Raw genomic sequence first — 17,960 nt, 5'->3', positions numbered from 1 at the left:
CCTCTCACCCCCTCCCCCATCTCTCCCTACTCCTCTCACCCCCTCACTCTCTACCAATCCCCTCCTCTCACCCCTCTCTCCCAATCCCCCCCTCTCTCCCAATCACCTCCTCTCACCCCTCCCCCGTCTCTCCCTCCTCCTCTCACCCCTCTCTCTCCCAATCCCCCCCTCTCTCCCAATCACCTCCTCTCACCCCTCTCCCCCATCTCTCTCCTGCTCAGTAGGAGTACATCACATTGATTTGAAGGGAGCAGCCCTCAATGATTAAATATTAACAATCCATTAAATATAAAAAATCCAAGTATTGAAATCCACACTGAGAACCTTACCCAGGATTCATAGCATGGTCTGGGCGCTAATACGATACAAAACACAGTAATAATACCATATTTATACCGTGTGTGAGAGCGTCAGTGTGTGTGTCAGTGTTTGAGTGTGTGTGTGTGTGTGTGTCTGAGTGTGTCTGAGTGTGTTTGTGTGTGTGTCTGAGAGTGTGTGTTGTGTCTGAGTGTGTCAGTGTGAGTGTGTGTGAGAGAGTGTGTGTGTGTGTGTGTGTGTGTGTGTGTGTGTGTGTGTGTGTGTGTGTGTGTGTGTGTGTGTGTGTGTGTGTGTGTGTGTGTGTGTGTGTGTGTGAGTGTGTGTATGGACCTTGCTTTGTGCACGGTGGCATTGTCATGCTGAAACAGGAAAAGGCCTTCCCAAACTGTTGCCACAAAGTTGGAAGAATGTCATTGTAGTCTGTCACGTTAAGATTCCCCTTCACTGGAACTAAGGGGCCCGAACCATGAAAAACAGCCCCAGACCATTATTCCTCCTCCGCCAAACTTTACAGTTGGCACTATGCACTGGGGCAGGTGTCTTTCTCCTGGCATTCGCCAAACCCAGATTCGTCCGTCGGACTGCCAGATAGTGAAGTGTGATTCATCACTCCAGAGAATGCATTTCCACTGCTCCAGAGTCCAATGGCAGTGAGCTTTTACACCACTCCAGCCGACGCTTGGCATTGTGCATGGTGATGTTAGGCTGGTGTGCGGCTGCCCGGCCATGGAAACCCATTTCATGAAGCTCCCGATGAACCGTTCTCATGTTGACGTTGCTTCCAGAAGGCAGTTTGGAACTCGGTAGTGAGTGTTGCAACCGAGGACAGACGATTTTTATACACTACGCGCCCTGTTCTGTCAGCTTGTGTGGCCTGCCACTTTGCGACTGAGCCGTTGTTGCTCCTAGACATTTCCACTTCACAATAACGGCACTTACAGTTGACCGGGGGCAGCTCTAGCAGGGCAGACATTTGACGAACTGACTTGTTGGAAAAGTGGCATCCTATGACAGTAGCATGTTGAAAGTCCCTGAGCTCTTCAGTACAGGGCATTCTACTGCCAATGTTTGTCTATGGAGATTGCAAGGCTGTGTGCTCGATTTTATACACCTGTCAGCAACGGGTGTTGCTGAAATAGCCAAATCCACTAATTTGAAGGGGTGTCCATATACGTTTGTATATATAGTGTAGCTATTAGAACTAACACATTAGTAAACCCGCTACAATCGTGCAGTACAGTGTACAGCAAGCAGTTTAGCAGTTACACCGTCGGGCCCCGGTGGCAATAAATTAATAAAACCAGAAGCTTTACCTTGACATGGAAGAGTTCCAGTGTTAGATAGCCGTAGCCAGCTAGCTAACATAGCATCCCTCTCTGTTTGAGCCGGACATTTGAGAAGGCTAAACTACGAACAAATTCACATAGAAATATGAGTTATAGATCTGTCATTATCATTGAAAGCCAGTCTAAGAAGCGGTAGATCGGTTCTATATGCAGCATTTCTATACATCCCATTCTTATGTTTAAGTTTTTTTTACCTCTTTTACTTTCGGTGAAAGTGGAGGAGGAACGTACCATCCACAGCAATAACAATGGACCCCAGACAGTGGAATAACAATGGACCCCAGACAGTGGAATAACAATGGACCCCAGACGGTGGAATAACAATGGACCCCAGACGGTGGAATAACAATGGACCCCAGACGGTGGAATAACAATGGACCCCAGACGGTGGAATAACAATGGACCCCAGACGGTGGAATAACAATGGACCCCAGACGGTGGAATAACAATGGACCCCAGACGGTGGAATAACAATGGACCCCAGACGGTGAAATAACAATGGATCCCAGACGGAGGAATAACAATGGACCCCAGACGGAGGAATAACAATGGACCACAGACGGAGGAATAACAATGGACCCCAGACGGAGGAATAACAATGGACCCCAGACGGTGGAATAACAATGGACCCCAGACGGAGGACTAACAATGGACCCCAGATGGTGGAATAACAATGGACCCCAGACGGTGGAATAACAATGGACCCCAGACGGAGGAATAACAATGGACCCCAGACGGAGGAATAACAATGGACCCCAGACGGTGGAATAACAATGGACCCCAGACGGTGAATAACAATGGACCCCAGACGGTGGAATAACAATGGACCCCAGACGGAGGAATAACAATGGACCCCAGACGGTGGAATAACAATGGACCCCAGACGGAGGACTAACAATGGACCCCAGACGGAGGAATAACAATGGACCCCAGACGGTGGAATAACAATGGACCCCAGACGGAGGAATAACAATGGACCCCAGACGGAGGAATAACAATGGACCCCAGACGGTGGAATAACAATGGACCCCAGACGGAGGAATAACAATGGACCCCAGATGGAGGAATAACAATGGACCCCAGATGGAGGAATAACAATGGACCCCAGACGGTGGAATAACAATGGACCCCAGATGGAGGAATAACAATGGACCCCAGACGGTGGAATAACAATGGACCCCAGACAGTGGAATAACAATGGACTCCAGATGGAGGAATAACAATGGACCCCAGACGGTGGAATAACAATGGACCCCAGACAGTGGAATAACAATGGACCCCAGATGGAGGAATAACAATGGACCCCAGATGGTGGAATAACAATGGACCCCAGACAGTGGAATAACAATGACGGTGGAATAACAACGGACGTCAGACGGTGGAATAACAATGGACCCCAGACGGTGGAATAACAATGGACCCCAGACGGTGGAATAACAATGGACCACAGACGGTGGAATAACAATGGACCCCAGACGGTGGAATAACAATGGACCCCAGACAGTGGAATAACAATGGACCCCAGACGGTGGATTAACAATGACGGTGGAATAACAATGGACCCCAGACGGTGGAATAACAATGGACCCCAGACGGTGGATTAACAATGACGGTGGAATAACAATGGACCCCAGACGGTGGAATAACAATGGACCCCAGACGGTGGAATAACAATGGACCCCAGACGGTGGAATAACAATGGACCCCAGATGGTGGAATAACAATGGACCCCAGACAGTGGAATAACAATGGACCCCAGACAGTGGAATAACAATGGACCCCAGATGGTGAAATAACAATGGACCCCAGATGGAGGAATAACAATGGACCCCAGACGGTGGAATAACAATGGACCCCAGACGGTGGAATAACAATGGACCCCAGATGAAGGAATAACAATGGACCCCAGACGGTGGAATAACAATGGACCCCAGACAGTGGAATAACAATGGACCCCAGACGGTGGAATAACAATGGACCCCAGACGGTGGAATAACAATGGACCCCAGACGGTGGAATAACAATGGACCCCAGACGGTGGAATAACAATGGACCCCAGACGGTGGAATAACAATGGACCCCAGACGGTGGAATAACAATGGACCCCAGACGGTGAAATAACAATGGATCCCAGACGGAGGAATAACAATGGACCCCAGACGGAGGAATAACAATGGACCCCAGACGGAGGAATAACAATGGACCCCAGACGGAGGAATAACAATGGACCCCAGACGGTGGAATAACAATGGACCCCAGACGGAGGACTAACAATGGACCCCAGATGGTGGAATAACAATGGACCCCAGACGGTGGAATAACAATGGACCCCAGACGGAGGAATAACAATGGACCCCAGACGGAGGAATAACAATGGACCCCAGACGGTGGAATAACAATGGACCCCAGACGGTGAATAACAATGGACCCCAGACGGTGGAATAACAATGGACCCCAGACGGAGGAATAACAATGGACCCCAGACGGTGGAATAACAATGGACCCCAGACGGAGGACTAACAATGGACCCCAGACGGAGGAATAACAATGGACCCCAGACGGTGGAATAACAATGGACCCCAGACGGAGGAATAACAATGGACCCCAGACGGAGGAATAACAATGGACCCCAGACGGTGGAATAACAATGGACCCCAGACGGAGGAATAACAATGGACCCCAGATGGAGGAATAACAATGGACCCCAGATGGAGGAATAACAATGGACCCCAGACGGTGGAATAACAATGGACCCCAGATGGAGGAATAACAATGGACCCCAGACGGTGGAATAACAATGGACCCCAGACAGTGGAATAACAATGGACCCCAGATGGAGGAATAACAATGGACCCCAGACGGTGGAATAACAATGGACCCCAGACAGTGGAATAACAATGGACCCCAGATGGAGGAATAACAATGGACCCCAGATGGTGGAATAACAATGGACCCCAGACAGTGGAATAACAATGACGGTGGAATAACAACGGACGTCAGACGGTGGAATAACAATGGACCCCAGACGGTGGAATAACAATGGACCCCAGACGGTGGAATAACAATGGACCACAGACGGTGGAATAACAATGGACCCCAGACGGTGGAATAACAATGGACCCCAGACAGTGGAATAACAATGGACCCCAGACGGTGGATTAACAATGACGGTGGAATAACAATGGACCCCAGACGGTGGAATAACAATGGACCCCAGACGGTGGATTAACAATGACGGTGGAATAACAATGGACCCCAGACGGTGGAATAACAATGGACCCCAGACGGTGGAATAACAATGGACCCCAGACGGTGGAATAACAATGGACCCCAGATGGTGGAATAACAATGGACCCCAGACAGTGGAATAACAATGGACCCCAGACAGTGGAATAACAATGGACCCCAGATGGTGAAATAACAATGGACCCCAGATGGAGGAATAACAATGGACCCCAGACGGTGGAATAACAATGGACCCCAGACGGTGGAATAACAATGGACCCCAGATGAAGGAATAACAATGGACCCCAGACGGTGGAATAACAATGGACCCCAGATGGAGGAATAACAATGGACCCCAGACGGTGGAATAACAATGGACCCCAGACGGTGGAATAACAATGGACCCCAGACGGTGGAATAACAATGGACCCCAGGTGGTGGAATAACAATGGACCCCAGATGGAGGAATAACAATGGACCCCAGATGGTGGAATAACAATGGATTCTTCTGAAATTAACTCAAGTCTTTATAAAACATTTTATCCCAAACTGTATCAAACCGAAAACAAAAAGTTCAAAGAAAGATAAGACAGTTTCCTTAATGAGGCCAATTAGAAGGGAACCAGGGGAACGATTCCCTAGGTGAGCTGGTGATCTACGAAATGTGAAATCTCCTGGTAATGACGAGGGATTCCCAGCGGAATTTTACACACACTTTCATCCCAATTTACTAAAGCCTATGTTACTTACGCTCAACAGCAGCTCTAGAGAAATATTAACTTCCCCTTTCAGTAAGTTTGGCTACAATCACCCTACTTACAAAATGTAAGGATTCAATGTCATGCTGATCCTTCTGCCCCAATATCACTTTTGAACGTGTCATTTAAAATCATTGCTTTTTCGCATAGAACTTGTAATCCAGCAGTTGATTCAATCAGATCAAACAGGGTTCCATATGGAACAGGATGTCCTCAGACCACCTCCACTGATCATCATACCAGGAACTGGAACGTTCCAGAAGGGACAGTAGCGTTCCAGAAGGGACAGTAGCGTTCCAGAAGGGACAGTAGCGTTCCAGAAGGGACAGTGACGTTCCAGAAGGGACAGTGACGTTCCAGAAGGGACAGTGACGTTCCAGAAGGGACAGTGACGTTCCAGAAGGGACAGTAACGTTCCAGAAGGGACAGTAGCGTTCCAGAAGGGACAGTGACGTTCCAGAAGGGACAGTGACGTTCCAGAAGGGACAGTGACGTTCCAGAAGGGACAGTGACGTTCCAGAAGGGACAGTGACGTTCCAGAAGGGACGGTAACGTTCCAGAAGGGACGGTAACGTTCCAGAAGGGACGGTAGCGTTCCAGAAGGGCCGGTAACGTTCCAGAAGGGACAGTGACGTTCCAGAAGGGACAGTGACGTTCCAGAAGGGACAGTGACGTTCCAGAAGGGACAGTGACGTTCCAGAAGGGACAGTGACGTTCCAGAAGGGACAGTGACGTTCCAGAAGGGACAGTGACGTTCCAGAAGGGACAGTGACGTTCCAGAAGGGACAGTGACGTTCCAGAAGGGACAGTGACGTTCCAGAAGGGACGGTAACGTTCCAGAAGGGACGGTAACGTTCCAGAAGGGACGGTAGCGTTCCAGAAGGGCCGGTAACGTTCCAGAAGGGACAGTGACGTTCCAGAAGGGACAGTGACGTTCCAGAAGGGACAGTGACGTTCCAGAAGGGACAGTGACGTTCCAGAAGGGACAGTGACGTTCCAGAAGGGACAGTGACGTTCCAGAAGGGACAGTGACGTTCCAGAAGGGACAGTGACGTTCCAGAAGGGACAGTGACGTTCCAGGAAAGACAGTGACGTTCCAGAAGGGACAGTAGCGTTCCAGAAGGGGCAGTAACGTTCCAGAAGGGACAGTAACGTTCCAGAAGGGACAGTGACGTTCCAGAAGGGACAGTGACGTTCCAGAAGGGACAGTGACGTTCCAGAAGGGACAGTAACGTTCCAGAAGGGACAGTGACGTTCCAGAAGGGACAGTAACGTTCCAGAAGGGACAGTGACGTTCCAGAAGGGACAGTAACGTTCCAAAAGGGACAGTAACGTTCCAAAAGGGACAGTAACGTTCCAGAAGGGACAGTAACGTTCCAGAAGGGACAGTAGCGTTCCAGAAGGGACAGTAACGTTCCAGAAGGGACAGTAGCGTTCCAGAAGGGACAGTAGCGTTCCAGAAGGGACAGTAGCGTTCCAGAAGGGACAGTAGCGTTCCAGAAGGGACAGTAGCGTTCCAGAAGGGACAGTAGCGTTCCAGAAGGGACAGTAGCGTTCCAAAAGGGACAGTAACGTTCCAGAAGGGACAGTAACGTTCCAGAAGGGACAGTAGCGTTCCAGAAGGGACAGTAGCGTTCCAGAAGGGACAGTAACGTTCCAGAAGGGACAGTAACGTTCCAGAAGGGACAGTAGCGTTCCAGAAGGGACAGTAACGTTCCAGAAGGGACAGTGACGTTCCAGGAAAGACAGTGACGTTCCAGAAGGGACAGTAGCGTTCCAGAAGGGACAGTAGCGTTCCAGAAGGGACAGTAGCGTTCCAGAAGGGACAGTAGCGTTCCAGAAGGGACAGTAGCGTTCCAGAAGGGACAGTAGCGTTCCAGAAGGGACAGTAACGTTCCAGAAGGGACAGTAACGTTCCAGAAGGGACAGTAACGTTCCAGAAGGGACAGTAGCGTTCCAGAAGGGACAGTAACTGTAGAAACTGAAAAAGCATTCCATAGGAATGGGCGTATTTGGTCCAGTATTTATTTCCTGAATTGAGCTATTGTATAAATCTCCCCCAAAGCAGCCAAATGAACACATCTCTGAATGATTTAAGTTATCAAGAAGGAACAAGACATGGATGACCCGTTGTCTATTTTCTCTAACGTCAATAATTACAACTCGTTGTTTAATCCAGAGGATAGAGATTGGTGGAGATCAACATGTGATGTCATCGCGCGCAGAGGACATTTCACTGTATTTATCTGAACCAGAACGTTCTCCGCCGGTTCTGTTGGACACATGGCACTTTCACCAGGATTAAAAGTGACTTGGGAGAAAACTGAAACAATGCCCATTTCTAACTAGGACTTCTCAAGCTTGGAAAGTAGATTTCAGTGGAAATGGCACACATGCAGACACATGAAGACACATGAAGACACATGAAGACACATGAAATACCTGGGCGTACTGACACCATACAATTTGGAGGAGGCCTATGAAATCAACTCTCCGTTAATAGATAAGATTGATTCTGATGTTCAGACATGGAGAACTCGCCCTATTTCTATGTTAGAGAACTCTCCCTATTTCTATGTTAGAGAACTCTCCCTATTTCTATGTTAGAGAACTCTCCCTATTTCTATGTTAGGTAGAGAACTCTCCCTATTTCTATGTTAGAGAACTCTCCCTATTTCTATGTTAGAGAACTCTCCCTATTTCTATGTTAGAGAACTCTCCCTATTTCTATGTTAGAGAACTCTCCCTATTTCTATGTTGGAGAACTCTCCCTATTTCTATGTTGGAGAACTCTCCCTATTTCTATGTTAGAGAACTCTCCCTATTTCTATGACAGATAGAGAACTCTCCCTATTTCTATGTTAGAGAACTCTCCCTATTTCTATGTTAGAGAACTCTCCCTATTTCTATGTTAGATATAGAACTCTCCCTATTTCTATGTTAGGTAGAGATAGAGAACTCTCCCTATTTCTATGTTAGAGAACTCTCCCTATTTCTATGTTGGAGAACTCTCCCTATTTCTATGTTGGAGAACTCTCCCTATTTCTATGTTAGAGAACTCTCCCTATTTCTATGACAGATAGAGAACTCTCCCTATTTCTATGTTAGAGAACTCTCCCTATTTCTATGTTAGAGAACTCTCCCTATTTCTATGTTAGATATAGAACTCTCCCTATTTCTATGTTAAGTAGAGATAGAGAACTCTCCCTATTTCTATGTTAGGTAGAGATAGAGAACTCTCCCTATTTCTATGTTAGAGAACTCTCCCTATTTCTATGTTAGAGAACTCTCCCTATTTCTATGTTAGAGAACTCTCCCTATTTCTATGTTAGAGAACTCTCCCTATTTCTATGTTAGAGAACTCTCCCTATTTCTATGTTAGATATAGAACTCTCCCTATTTCTATGTTAGGTAGAGATAGAGAACTCTCCCTATTTCTATGTTAGATATAGAACTCTCCCTATTTCTATGTTAGGTAGAGATAGAGAACTCTCCCTATTTCTATGTTAGAGAACTCTCCCTATTTCTATGTTAGAGAACTCTCCCTATTTCTATGTTAGAGAACTCTCCCTATTTCTATGTTAGAGAACTCTCCCTATTTCTATGTTAGAGAGCTCTCCCTATTTCTATGTTAGAGTACTCTCCCTATTTCTATGTTAGATAGAGATAGAGAACTCTCCCTATTTCTATGTTCGAGAACTCTCCCTATTTCTATGTTAGGTAGAGATGGAGAACTCTCCCTATTTCTATGTTAGATATAGAACTCTCCACATTTCTATGTTAGGTAGAGATAGAGAACTCTCCCTATTTCTATGTTAGAGAACTCTCCCTATTTCTATGTTAGATATAGAACTCTCCACATTTCTATGTTAGGTAGAGATAGAGAACTCTCCCTATTTCTATGTTAGAGAACTCTCCCTATTTCTATGTTAGATATAGAACTCTCCATATTTCTATGTTAGGTAGAGATAGAGAACTCTCCCTATTTCTATGTTAGAGAACTCTCCCTATTTCGATGTTAGAGAACTCTCCCTATTTCTATGTTAGATATAGAACTCTCCATATTTCTATGTTAGGTAGAGATAGAGAACTCTCCCTATTTCTATGTTAGAGAACTCTCCCTATTTCTATGTTAGAGAACTCTCCCTATTTCTATGTTAGGTAGAGATGGAGAACTCTCCCTATTTCTATGTTAGAGAACTCTCCCTATTTCTATGTTAGAGAACTCTCCCCATTTCTATGTTAGAGAACTCTCCCTATTTCTATGTTAGAGAACTCTCCCTATTTCTATGTTAGAGAACTCTCCCCATTTCTATGTTAGAGAACTCTCCCTATTTCTATGTTAGAGAACTCTCCCTATTTCTATGTTAGAGAACTCTCCCTATTTCTATGTTAGAGAACTCTCCCTATTTCTATGTTAGAGAACTCTCCCCATTTCTATGTTAGAGAACTCTCCCTATTTCTATGTTAGAGAACTCTCCCTATTTCTATGTTAGAGAACTCTCCCTATTTCTATGTTAGGTAGAGAACTCTCCCTATTTCTATGTTAGAGAACTCTCCCTATTTCTATGTTAGGTAGAGATATAGAACTCTCCCTGTTTCTATGTTAGGTAGAGAACTCTCCCTATTTCTATGTTAGAGAACTCTCCCTATTTCTATGTTAGATAGAGATGGAGAACTCTCCCTATTTCTATGTTAGAGAACTCTCCCCATTTCTATGTTAGAGAACTCTCCCTATTTCTATGTTAGAGAACTCTCCCTATTTCTATGTTAGAGAACTCTCCCCATTTCTATGTTAGAGAACTCTCCCCATTTCTATGTTAGAGAACTCTCCCCATTTCTATGTTAGAGAACTCTCCCCATTTCTATGTTAGAGAACTCTCCCTATTTCTATGTTAGAGAACTGTCCCTATTTCTATGTTAGAGAACTCTCCCTATTTCTATGTTAGATAGAGATGGAGAACTCTCCCTATTTCTATGTTAGAGAACTCTCCCTATTTCTATGTTAGAGAACTCTCCCTATTTCTATGTTAGACATAGAACTCTCCCTATTTCTATGTTAGGTAGAGATAGAGAACTCTCCCTATTTCTATGTTAGATAACTCTCCCTATTTCTATGTTAGAGAACTCTCCCTATTTCTATGTTAGGTAGAGAACTCTCCCTATTTCTATGTTAGGTAGAGAACTCTCCCTATTTCTATGTTAGAGAACTCTCCCTATTTCTATGTTAGAGAACTCTCCCTATTTCTATGTTAGAGAACTCTCCCTATTTCTATGTTAGAGAACTCTCCCTATTTCTATGTTAGAGAACTCTCCCTATTTCTATGTTAGAGAACTCTCCCTATTTCTATGTTAGAGAACTCTCCCCATTTCTATGTTAGAGAACTCTCCCTATTTCTATGTTAGAGAACTCTCCCTATTTCTATGTTAGAGAACTCTCCCTATTTCTATGTTAGATAGAGATGGAGAACTCTCCCTATTTCTATGTTAGAGAACTCTCCCTATTTCTATGTTAGAGAACTCTCCCTATTTCTATGTTAGAGAACTCTCCCTATTTCTATGTTAGGTAGAGAACTCTCCCTATTTCTATGTTAGAGAACTCTCCCTATTTCTATGTTAGAGAACTCTCCCTATTTCTATGTTAGATAGAGATGGAGAACTCTCCCTATTTCTATGTTAGAGAACTCTCACTATTTCTATGTTAGGTAGAGAACTCTCCCTATTTCTATGTTAGAGAACTCTCCCTATTTCTATGTTAGGTAGAGATATAGAACTCTCCCTATTTCTATGTTAGAGAACTCTCCCTATTTCTATGATAGAGAACTCTCCATATTTCTATGATAGAGAACTCTCCCTATTTCTATGTTAGATAGAGAACTCTCCCTATTTCTACGTTAGAGAACTCTACCTACTTCTATGATAGAGAACTCTCCCTATTTCTATGTTAGGTAGAGAACTCTCCCTATTTCTATGTTAGAGAACTGTCCCTATTTCTATGTTAGAGAACTCTCCCTATTTCTATGTTAGATAGAGATGGAGAACTCTCCCTATTTCTATGTTAGAGAACTCTCCCTATTTCTATGTTAGAGAACTCTCCCTATTTCTATGTTAGACATAGAACTCTCCCTATTTCTATGTTAGGTAGAGATAGAGAACTCTCCCTATTTCTATGTTAGATAACTCTCCCTATTTCTATGTTAGAGAACTCTCCCTATTTCTATGTTAGGTAGAGAACTCTCCCTATTTCTATGTTAGGTAGAGAACTCTCCCTATTTCTATGTTAGGTAGAGAACTCTCCCTAATTCTATGTTAGAGAACTCTCCCTATTTCTATGTTAGAGAACTCTCCCTATTTCTATGTTAGAGAACTCTCCCTATTTCTATGTTAGAGAACTCTCCCTATTTCTATGTTAGAGAACTCTCCCCATTTCTATGTTAGAGAACTCTCCCTATTTCTATGTTAGAGAACTCTCCCTATTTCTATGTTAGAGAACTCTCCCTATTTCTATGTTAGATAGAGATGGAGAACTCTCCCTATTTCTATGTTAGAGAACTCTCCCTATTTCTATGTTAGAGAACTCTCCCTATTTCTATGTTAGGTAGAGAACTCTCCCTATTTCTATGTTAGAGAACTCTCCCTATTTCTATGTTAGGTAGAGATATAGAACTCTCCCTGTTTCTATGTTAGGTAGAGAACTCTCCCTATTTCTATGTTAGGTAGAGAACTCTCCCTATTTCTATGTTAGGTAGAGAACTCTCCCTATTTCTATGTTAGAGAACTCTCCCTATTTCTATGTTAGAGAACTCTCCCTATTTCTATGTTAGAGAACTCTCCCTATTTCTATGTTAGAGAACTCTCCCTATTTCTATGTTAGAGAACTCTCCCTATTTCTATGTTAGAGAACTCTCCCCATTTCTATGTTAGAGAACTCTCCCTATTTCTATGTTAGAGAACTCTCCCTATTTCTATGTTAGAGAACTCTCCCTATTTCTATGTTAGAGAACTCTCCCTATTTCTATGTTAGAGAACTCTCCCTATTTCTATGTTAGATAGAGATGGAGAACTCTCCCTATTTCTATGTTAGAGAACTCTCCCTATTTCTATGTTAGAGAACTCTCCCTATTTCTATGTTAGGTAGAGAACTCTCCCTATTTCTATGTTAGAGAACTCTCCCTATTTCTATGTTAGGTAGAGATATAGAACTCTCCCTATTTCTATGTTAGAGAACTCTCCCTATTTCTATGATAGAGAACTCTCCATATTTCTATGATAGAGAACTCTCCCTATTTCTATGTTAGATAGAGAACTCTCCCTATTTCTACGTTAGAGAACTCTACCTACTTCTATGATAGAGAACTCTCCCTATTTCTATGTTAGGTAGAGAACTCTCCCTATTTCTATGTTAGAGAACGATATAGAACTCTCCCTATTTCTATGTTAGAGAACTCTCCCTATTTCTATGTTAGGTAGAGAACTCTCCCTATTTCTATGTTAGAGAACTCTCCCTATTTCTATGTTAGGTAGAGATATAGAACTCTCCCTATTTCTATGTTAGAGAACTCTCCCTATTTCTATGATAGAGAACTCTCCATATTTCTATGATAGAGAACTCTCCCTATTTCTATGTTAGAGAACTCTCCCTATTTCTATGATAGAGAACTCTCCCTATTTCTATGTTAGAGAACTCTCCCCATTTCTATGTTAGGTAGAGAACTCTCCCTATTTCTATGTTAGGTAGAGAACTCTCCCTATTTCTATGTTAGGTAGAGAACTCTCCCTATTTCTATGTTAGGTAGAGAACTCTCCCTATTTCTATGATAGAGAACTCTCCCTATTTCTATGTTAGATAGAGAACTCTCCCTATTTCTACGTTAGAGAACTCTACCTACTTCTATGTTACATAGAAAACTCTCCCTATTTCTATGTTGGAGAACTCTCCCTATTTCTATGTTAGGTAGAGAACTCTCCCTATTTCTATGTTAGAGAACTCTCCCTATTTCTATGTTAGAGAACTCTCCCTATTTCTATGTTAGAGAACTCTCCCTATTTCTATGTTAGAGAACTCTCCCTATTTCTATGTTAGGTAGAGATATAGAACTCTCCCTATTTCTATGTTAGGTAGAGATAGAGAACTCTCCCTATTTCTATGTTAGAGAACTATCCATATTTCTATGATAGAGAACTCTCCCTATTTCTATGTTAGATAGAGAACTCTCCCTATTTCTACGTTAGAGAACTCTACCTACTTCTATGTTACATAGAAAACTCTCCCTATTTCTATGTTAGGTAGAGAACTCAACCTATTTCTATGTTAGAGAACTCTCCCTATTTCTATGTTAGGTAGAGAACTCTCCCTATTTCTATGGTAGAGAACTCTCCCTATTTCTATGTTAGATAGAGAACTCTCCCTATTTCTATGTTAGAGAACTCTCCCTATTTCTATGTTAGATAGAGAACTCTCCCTATTTCTATGTTAGAGAACTCTCCCTATTTCTATGTTAGATAGAGAGCTCTCCCCATTTCTATGTTAGAGAACTCTCCCTATTTCTATGTTAGGTAGAGAACTCTCCCTATTTCTATGATAGAGAACTCTCCCTATTTCTATGTTAGATATAGAACTCTCCCTATTTCTATGTTAGAGAACTCTCCCTATTTCTATGTTAGATAGAGAACTCTCCGTATTTCTATGTTAGATAGAGAACTCTCCCTATTTCTATGTTAGAGAACTCTCCATATTTCTATGATAGAGAACTCTCCCTATTTCTATGTTAGATATAGAACTCTCCCTATTTCTATGTTAGAGAACTCTCCCTATTTCTATGTTAGATAGAGAACTCTCCGTATTTCTATGTTAGATAGAGAACTCTCCCTATTTCTATGTTAGAGAACTCTCCATATTTCTATGATAGAGAACTCTACCTACTTCTATCTTACATAGAAAACTCTCCCTATTTCTATGTTAGAGAACTCTCCCCATTTCTATGTTAGAGAACTCTCCCCATTTCTATGTTAGATTGGGTCAACATAATACAAATCTAAATGAATATAATACCAAGGTTTCTGTATTTATTCCAGCCGTACCAGTTTCAACTCCATCCAACTTATTTTAATAAAAGTCCTACTTCGCCAACTTAATTTAGAATTGTAAAGACTGAGTCAAATGTATTGTTAAAACACTTCCCTTTATTAAGCTTTATTAACCACTTGTGAAGATTACTGGGCTTGAGTTCACTTAAACAACAGACAGAAGGACTATTACTGTGCTTGGAGCAGTATTACATTTATAAATGTAATAGCGAATGATTTAAAATATATTCACTTACTGCGATTAAAAGAAGAAGAAAGACCAATCCAATGATTTTCAATTCAACTCGTATTTTTGGGGTGAAATTTACATATATTTATGAAATGGAAGAAACCCATATCGCTAGGCAACCCCAATTTTACCTCCAGCATTTAATAACAAAACGATATCAAGCATATCCGGCATGTGTATTAGAATGACTCTCTCCAGTCATTCAATCAATAACGGGTTATCCAACACCACATTCCTTTAACTTATTACAACTCAGAAATCTTATTAAATCACTTCAACAGAACGTGGACGAACCTAAGGCCTCTGGCATAGAAAGAATTATGCTCCGTCAACGAAGCTGATTGCCAAGTCATTTCAAAGTTATATTGATTAAAACTCTACCTGATGGTTCAGAACCTGAAAGGAAAAAAAAATTGGGAAACAGAACTAAACTAAGAAAAATGTAGAAACTGGTGGGAACTATTTTGGTTAGAGAACATGTTCAAACCTGCTCCTATAACCTATGAGATAAACTACAGCAATTCAAGATAATCCGAAGGATTTACGACACAGAATGCAGGTAACGCACCCCAGAAAATGTCTCATCTCTGTTGGAGATGCACAAAGTACAGAGGAATCCTATCACATAACGAGACCGACCGGCTCAAATCGGTCTTATGTAGCAAAATTAGAAATGGTGTTTTCTTACATTGGAAACTCTGAGCTACAAAACGGTATATCATATACTACATTTGAGGAACAATGGGAAAGTAATTCTGCTTTGAAAGTTGATAAACTTGTAAACTCACCTTTGAGAAAAATGGCCTTTGAATGTTTTGGTACCTGCTGGAGAGCTCTTCTCTGTCTACACCCATTCAGCATCGTTCCCTCTGAAGCTTTAGCCCCACAGAGCGTTCTGTACTAACAACAACAGTCAAGCCCCCACGCTAACAGGCTAGCTACTTCCAGACGTAATAAGAGAAAAGCTCACTGAACATTACTTTCAGAGCGCACACCGCACACCGGACACCGGACGCCGCACACCGGACACCGGACGCCGGGCACCGGGCACCGGGCGCCGGGCACCGGACGCCGGGCACCGGACGCCGGACACCGGACGCCGGACACCGGACACCGGGCACCGGGCACCGGACGCCGGGCGCCGGACGCCGCACACCGGACACCGGACGCCGCACACCGGACGAGGAGTAGGGTTGATCTGAGTGTCCTGACCTCACGACGACGGTCAAGCTCCCAAGCTAACTGGCTAACGTTGGCTAGCTGCTTCCTGACACATAATGAGACAACACCCCCCTCTGACCATGTTACTCTCCCTAGCAGAGCTGGTTAGGCTGTTTTCATAATGAGACATCACTCTGACCATGTTACTCCCCCTAGCAGAGCTGGTTAGGCTGTTTTCATAATGAGACATCACTCTGACCATGTTACTCCCCCTAGCAGAGCTGGTTAGGCTGTTTTCATAATGAGACATCACTCTGACCATGTTACTCCCCCTAGCAGAGCTGGTTAGGCTGTTTTCATAATGAGACATCACTCTGACCATGTTACTCCCCCTAGCAGAGCTGGTTAGGCTGTTATCATAATGAGACATCACTCTGACCATGTTACTCCCCCTAGCAGAGCTGGTTAGGCTGTTTTCATAATGAGACATCACTCTGACCATGTTACTCCCCCTAGCAGAGCTGGTTAGGCTGTTATCATAATGAGAGAACACATCACTCTGACCATGTTACTCCCCCTAGCAGAGCTGGTTAGGCTGTTTTCATAATGAGACATCACTCTGACCATGTTACTCCCCCTAGCAGAGCTGGTTAGGCTGTTTTCATAATGAGACATCACTCTGACCATGTTACTCCCCCTAGCAGAGCTGGTTGGGCTGTTTTCATAATGAGAGATCACTCTGACCATGTTACTCCCCCTAGCAGAGCTGGTTAGGCTGTTTTCATAATGAGACATCACTCTGACCATGTTACTCCCCCTAGCAGAGCTGGTTAGGCTGTTTTCATAATGAGACATCACTCTGACCATGTTACTCCCCCTAGCAGAGCTGGTTAGGCTGTTTTCATAATAAGAGAACACATCACTCTGACCATGTTACTCCCCCTAGCAGAGCTGGTTAGGCTGTTTTCATAATGAGACATCACTCTGACCATGTTACTCCCCCTAGCAGAGCTGGTTAGGCTGTTTTCATAATGAGACATCACTCTGACCATGTTACTCCCCCTAGCAGAGCTGGTTAGGCTGTTTTCATAATGAGACATCACTCTGACCATGTTACTCCCCCTAGCAGAGCTGGTTAGGCTGTTTTCATAATGAGACATCACTCTGACCATGTTACTCCCCCTAGCAGAGCTGGTTAGGCTGTTTTCATAATGAGACATCACTCTGACCATGTTACTCCCCCTAGCAGAGCTGGTTAGGCTGTTTACATAATGAGACATCACTCTGACCATGTTACTCCCCCTAGCAGAGCTGGTTAGGCTGTTTTCATAATGAGAGATCACTCTGACCATGTTACTCCCCCTAGCAGAGCTGGTTAGGCTGTTTTCATAATGAGACATCACTCTGACCATGTTACTCTCCCTAGCAGAGCTGGTTAGGCTGTTTTCATAATGAGACATCACTCTGACCATGTTACTCTCCCTAGCAGAGCTGGTTAGGCTGTTTACATAATGAGAGAACACATCACTCTGACCATGTTACTCTCCCTAGCAGAGCTGGTTAGGCTGTTTTCATAATGAGACATCAATCTGACCATGTTACTCCCCCTAGCAGAGCTGGTTAGGCTGTTTTCATAATGAGAAAACACATCACTCTGACCATGTTACCCCCCTAGCAGAGCTGGCTAGGCTGTTTTCATAATGAGAGAACACATCACTCTGACCATGTTACTCCCCCTAGCAGAGCTGGTTAGGCTGTTTTCATAATGAGACATCACTCTGACCATGTTACTCTCCCTAGCAGAGCTGGTTAGGCTGTTTTCATAATGAGAGAACA

This window comes from Salvelinus fontinalis, unplaced genomic scaffold, assembly GCF_029448725.1.
Source record: "Salvelinus fontinalis isolate EN_2023a unplaced genomic scaffold, ASM2944872v1 scaffold_0091, whole genome shotgun sequence".
Lineage (NCBI taxonomy): Eukaryota > Metazoa > Chordata > Actinopteri > Salmoniformes > Salmonidae > Salvelinus > Salvelinus fontinalis.
This window is presented reverse-complemented; position numbering follows the sequence as displayed.